The sequence below is a fragment of the Cynoglossus semilaevis genome, chromosome 7 (assembly GCF_000523025.1).
Source record: "Cynoglossus semilaevis isolate Cse_v1.0 chromosome 7, Cse_v1.0, whole genome shotgun sequence".
In the NCBI taxonomy this organism is placed as follows: Eukaryota; Metazoa; Chordata; class Actinopteri; order Pleuronectiformes; family Cynoglossidae; genus Cynoglossus; species Cynoglossus semilaevis.
In genome coordinates this window covers 11,841,355-11,847,733 of record NC_024313.1, presented here as the reverse complement: position 1 = coordinate 11,847,733, position 6,379 = coordinate 11,841,355, and the positions used below count along the sequence as shown (strand labels likewise).

The window sequence follows — 6,379 nt, the reverse complement described above, 5'->3', positions numbered from 1 at the left end:
AGACACCTTGCTGTGCTGCAATCCAAAAGGAATCTCATAACACAAGCATTTTACACTAGAAATTTCCCCCGGCCACCACCCAATAAAAAGTTTTTTTTTAAAAAACTGCTCTTTTATGTGATCAGTGAAGGTTTGTGTGCATTCCTAGGTTACAGACTTTAACTCCTAACTTCTCTGGAAATATGACATCTTGTATGGGAGTCAGGAAACTGACAAAATATTTCCCTTAAACTGCTTAGAATTTTTCCAAAACAAAATATCACCGAAGGCAGTCAGAACTTTTTTTTTTTTAAAACATCACTCAGACAAATTAAATTCAGGAAATTCCTATGAATGTTTTCAAACATTGCCACAGTCTGCAGTGAAAAAAACTGTAACCCGTGTAAATAACAACCAGACTCTGAACTCCCTTCATGACTGATTTGGTCTGAAGCAGATCAAATTGAGTGAAATTATCAGGAAAACTCAATTTCCACCAAAAACAAGTTTTATTTTAGCTATTTCCTGATGTGGTTTAGATTTGTAGACACGCAGAGTTGTATGTTGTTGATGAAACATTTAACACGAACCAGTATTGAACAAAAGATTTGTAACAAAACGGCATTTCTATTTTCATAAATTAAATTATAAAAAATTTTAACTTTTTGACTTATGTGCTATTTTAAGCTAATGACAGGTGATATACTGTAGTAGGGCGTGGCAACCATTAGGTTAACATGAAGCATGAAGTATGAAGTACTTCATGAAGTCTAATGAAGCGTAAGTCCCAGTACTCTTTGCTTCTTCCTTTGGGACAGACTTCAAACAAGCAAGGTCACTTGCTCCTTTGGCTTATCATGAAAAGAAATGGACATGCTACTTAGCTGGCTAAAGCTAATCAACTGTCATGATTACACAGGTAATGACCCAAAATGCAGGCTCAGACAACAGTTGGTGAGAAAAGAGGATTTATTTTGCCTTGGGAGAAAAAGGCAAGCAGGTAGCAGGAGGTGGACCTGAGCACGAGAGGATCAGTGATTAGAGATCATTACCTAAATCAACGGGAAGCACAAAGAACAATAGTTAAAGTCGATCAATTCAACTACCATGTTAACTACCACGGTGGCTGAACAAACGATCTGACAAGAAGTGGGAGAAAGGCCAGGGTTTTTATGCAGTCAGAGTGATGAGTTGATTGAAGGCAGGTGAGCTTCAGTGATTATCCAGGCAGGACCAGGGAAATGTGCCACGCCCACCACACAGACAGAGACAAGTACACAACACAAGGATGGGGAAAACAAGGGGAAACCACAGTCACGACTGTCATCGTGACATCAACTTTGTTCCCTAACTTGTATTTCCTGCCTCTCATTCCCAAACCCTTCATAAAAGAGCAAGTGGCTGAAACACAACCAAAAGTTTACTCTTAAATTTACTTGTAGCCACTACAGCTAAACGGGGGTAATTGTGTTGACATTAAGAAGTGGTGTTTTATAAGAGGTGCTATTAAAAGAGATGCATGAAAACACACACATCTCTGTTCATCCCAGCAGCTGTCTGCCAAGTGGAAGGATTCAGGTTCCCGGTCCACAATCTGCAAAGCAAACAAAATCAAAGGATGGCATGGATGTGAGGGAAGGGGAAAGATGGCAGTGAGCTCTGCATTCCTGTCACATGACACCAGGAAACATGCCCAGGATGGAGTCAGGGAAATTCTCCAAGTGAACTGAATGTTCAGACTCAGTCGGTCGAAAGGTGATGTTCCCAAGGGAATAAACACAGCAGGAACCACTTATTCACGACTGACATTATAATTAAGATTTCATTTAATCAACGTCAAATGCAATGCCCCCCCCCCCTTATTTTGTTGTCTCTCAAAGTGCCAATAGCACACCATTTGATTTTCTTTCCCAGTTCAGAGGCATAACGGTGATGACCATATTGTGCCACTAGATGGAGCCAAAGTACCATAAATAAGCCAGATACCAAACCACTGTACTGAACTATTTCTTACAGATTTCTCAACATACTGCCATATGTTTGGATCTTCTTTGACTTTTGTGCAATTTGTGCAGTTTTTTTCTTTTGGTTTTGCACCACTAGATGACACCGCACGTCTTTAAGTGCTGACCACCCAGATGAGGGTCCTGACAGAGGGATTTGCTGCCAACTTCTGTCAGATAGAGCTATCCACCGTGGACTGTACTGTTACAAGAAAAGTCACGTAATGCATGAAGTTAGAGAAAAAATGTTTTTTACTGGGGTCAAATAAATTGGATCACAGTAATATTTTAGACTTCTTGCTGAACTTTTAAAGCTAACCTTTTGATTTTTTTTGGTTGATGACCTTTAGTGACCCCTTGGCTTTATAAGCATTAATTATGTCAAAATGTTAATGTGATATATCTTATTACAAAACACTTTGTTCATGTTATATTAGTAATGTTGAGATTTAAATTGGGACAAAATGGGAGCAGCTTATTATACAATTTTTAGACATTTAAATAAGGATCAGTGATGGCAGTTGGAACGACCGCTGTATATAAACCACGGCTGTTCCTCCCAAACTTTGTTTCGAAGCCAACTGCCAGTTTGGCTGTAATACTAATACTGGCCAGCAGGGGCTGGCTACAAGAAATGTTTGGCTCAAACATACCAGATCTATGCAAAAATTGCTAACATCTGTCGTTATTAGTCAAAATATTTTTTCCACAAGCGATTTTACTGTCATTGGCCAGATTTAGCTCCTCTAATCACCAGTCTGATGGTCCACTTGAAACAAATTTCATATTTATTAAGAAAAGCGAGCTTTAAGATAAAATTGTTGATGTCTATGACTTGTTTTTTTGTTGAAGAATTATTGAAGTTATTTGCTGAAGAAGACCTTAAGCTAGCTTTGGAAACAAAGATCAATTCTGGCTCCAGCTGCTGCGAACAGTAGGTTTCCAGATTGAAGCTGCGTTCAGTTTATTTTGGAGGTCGTTACCGGTTACTGCAAGTTAAGAAAAACCCACTTTGATTCTTTGCAGTTGCCACTTGCCAGGTTCAAAAGGCAAATTATACACTTCCGAGAAAAGCCATTTTGGAACTATGGAACTACTTTATGATCGCTAAAGCTGACGGGCAGGGGCCAACACCAGAGAGGTTTTCCAAATGTCACTTCCACGGATTGAGTGATGGAATAAATCTGCAGAAGTACAAATTAAATTTACCTCTTACCTACAGGGAGGGCGACCGTGTGGGTTAGAGCTCGACACGCACCGACGGTCCCGTCAGCATCAGACGGCTTTAACTGATACACGTAAACAGATTTACTCACTTTAAGTGACCTTTTATACGCAGGAAATGTTTATCGTTTCCGCAACGGCATAAGAAGCTCCGCTCACTTTCTGTTCAGTTGGTTGCGTTAACCAGCTGGTTTGCTACGGTCACCAAGGTTCTGATGGAACTGGAGCAGAAATACAGCCTCAGATCGTCCGGCACTCGTCCCACGGCCGCTTGGAAAGTTCACACATTTCAGCAGAAGCAGAAGCAAAGAAGCCACAGTTCAGTTTGGCACCGTTTGGGCTCCATCCAAAGTCAAGGAGCGCTGGTTCAGTTCCACCGCAGGCCTCACTGTTCTCACCGGTCGTCTCCAGCAGCAACATGCGACTGTTTGAAACCGGTGTGTATGTGCTATTGCCTGGGAACAAATATTAAACAGACACAGTCACAGAAGAGCATCTGAACCAAGCGCAGCGCTCAGAGACTAAAGAGCCACATATTTTCCAGAGGAGTCAAAACCACAAGAGCAGAGCCAACACCGGTCAGGTTTGTCCAAATGAGCGATATTGTTGCTCAGCGTCAGATGTGTGTTTAAATTAGACGCTGTTTGCGAACATGTTCACTTTTACACGGCTGTATAACGTTATTGCTCCGTTTACGGCCTGACGCTCGTCCAAACAGCCGATTACTTCACGTCTAAACGGACTTGTTTTAAAGTTTTATGTCGAGCGTAATGAAAAAAGACAAATATGGACTTTCATCTGTGCGAGCCGTCCAATCACCAAAGATGATGTCATTAAACTGCTCCATTATTCAATTGTCTAAAACCCTGTAAAACTCTGTTTATTGTTTAATAAGAGACTGAAACGTCTGCAGGTCGGGATGAGATGGATGGAGAAATATTTGATTTTTCGTTTATTTTCATCCCCTGGTAAATATCTTAAATGTTTGTTTGCTAACAGGTGACCACAGGTTGAAGACACCTGCTGCAGTGCATCTTAGAAACAGCACAAAGTTCAGAAAGAGAATAAAATTGCTCTTGGAAATGGTCAAAACGCTGTGTGAATTTCAGTCATGATTTTCGGCCAAAGGACAGTGTTTCACCTGGGCTCAGTCTGACACGCCGAGGTTGTGTGAAGCAACTTGTTTTCTCTAAAACGGTACCAAGAGCCTGAGGGTTTTACACTTTACCTCACAGACGCATCGATGTGTCAGCTGCTCCAGGATCCCAGCGCGCTGACTGACCTGCAGGCCAACAGGAGACATGCAAGAGCGGCACCGTACAGGAGGTCAGCTGTTCGGTTCCCAGCACTCGGGGATGAAGTCAACGCGCCACAGTTGCACACTGTAAAGAAGACTGAACATATTCATAAACAAACATCACCATCCTGCCCTGACCAATGGCCGTCTGTGCCACAGTGGTGCTGACTCTCTGCCCAGGCCGGGCAGAAAGTCCCTGCTTTCATATGTGGTTTTGGACGAAGGTGGAATTCTGAAGCATGCAGCCGTGTATGCATGCGACCGTGAATGCAAACAGCACAATATTTAGAGAAGCAGCATTTTTTCCCTGTCTGTGTTTGGAAAATTAGGAATGTTAAAAGTTGAACATCAGAATTAAAGGCAGGTTCCTGCAGGCTGTGTGGTTTTAAAGCATTTTGCAATCAGATTTCACAACATCATTACTGTCTTTGAGCAGCAGACGCCTCCACTTCTGAAGACCACAGTTAGAAGAGGAGGAAAAAAAAACAAGGAGTAGAAGTAGAAGAAATAGATGAAGGATAAGAAGACAGAATTAAAAGTAGAAAAAGAAGAAGAGGTAGAATAAGAAAATAAAGATCTAGGAAAATAAGAAAAAGTAGAAAATGTAGTAGACGCAGAATAACTACTGTAGCAGAACAAGAAATAGAAGTTGAGGAATAATAGTAGTAGAAATAGAAAGAATAGAGGCAGAATAGGAAGTAAACGAAAAAGATGGAAAGATGAGGTAGAAGTAGTAGTAGTAAAAGAAGAAAAAAAATGTAGCAGAAAAAGTGGAAGAAAAGAAGTAAAAAAAAGATGTAGAAAATGAGGAATAACCAAAGTAGGAATAGGAAGGAGAGGAAGTGAAAGAGGTAGAAGAAAAGGTAGAAGAAGAAGACGAGTGATGATGAGCAGACGATAACGCTCCGTGGCCCCGGGGGAACTGGGAGCAACAGTAAAAAAACAGAAGTAGGTTAAGGATGATGAAAATTCCTGAGGCACGTGACGCGAGAAGGAAAATGTCAAACGTGACATTTATCGCTCAGAACTGTCCAAAATGTGTAATTTCTGTCACCGGACACATTCTTTAAACACTGCATGACGGATTATGAATCTGTCTGGAGATGTTGAAGAGCTGGCGGCGGGTCGACGGTCGTGCACAGCTGTTTGATTTTCAGGAAGATTGATGTTTGAAGGGCTGCACAGCCTGGTACCATCACAGGTCTCACCACCGTGAAACTCAGCTCTCCTCCTCATGTGGTCGAAGTGTGAGTGTGTGTGAGAGAGAGAGAGTGTTTTCCTCGTTTCCAAACAGTGGGAGAAAGTTTCCATTTGGCTACTTCACAGATACCTCCCCGTGGCCGCTCCGTGCCTCCACTGACAGCTCTCTGAAGGGAGCTGCCATTTACGTGTTTCAGGTGCTAATCTCCGTCTGTGGCTGAGGTCAGCTTCAAGCTGCATGGGTATTAAAAACAGTGGAACTGGGAGGGAGGGGGGGAGGGGGGGTGATACGGGGGGGGGGGGGGGGGGGGGTGATACACTGGCCTGTGAGGGAGTCTGACAGCTCCTCAACTTGATGGAACCGTCACTTCACAACACAAGAAAAACACGTGCAATCATGTTCTGTTCTGCTTCACTTCAAATATGATGTTCTGCAGCGATCATGTTCAACTCCTTCAGGCTTTAGAAGATGGATCGCACGGAGGTTGGAGGGTTGGGGCTGCTGTCGCACAGTAAAATGATCAGGGTTTGATCACCACATGGTCTGAAGTTTGGCCCTTCCTCCTGGTGTTGGTGGTGTTTTTTCTCTGATTTCCTTCAAAACAAAAGAAACCCCATGCAGATTAGGTTAATGGTTGACTCAAACTGGACAAGAAGGTGTGAGTGCAAATATGAG

At 42.4% G+C, this 6,379-nt stretch overlaps 1 long non-coding RNA gene across 2 annotated transcripts in view; it reads right to left on the bottom strand.

Moving 5' to 3' along the window:
- Positions 1-2,024: 2,024 nt before the first annotated feature.
- The window catches only part of LOC103381208 (uncharacterized), a 46,766-nt gene continuing 42,411 nt past the window's right edge, over positions 2,025-6,379 (bottom strand). For both annotated transcript variants that reach the window (XR_003050132.1, XR_003050133.1), the window contains 2 exons: positions 4,435-4,588; positions 2,025-3,661 (listed from right to left, as the gene is read on the bottom strand). This is a non-coding gene — a long non-coding RNA (uncharacterized LOC103381208). The remainder of the gene's footprint in view (positions 3,662-4,434; positions 4,589-6,379) is intronic.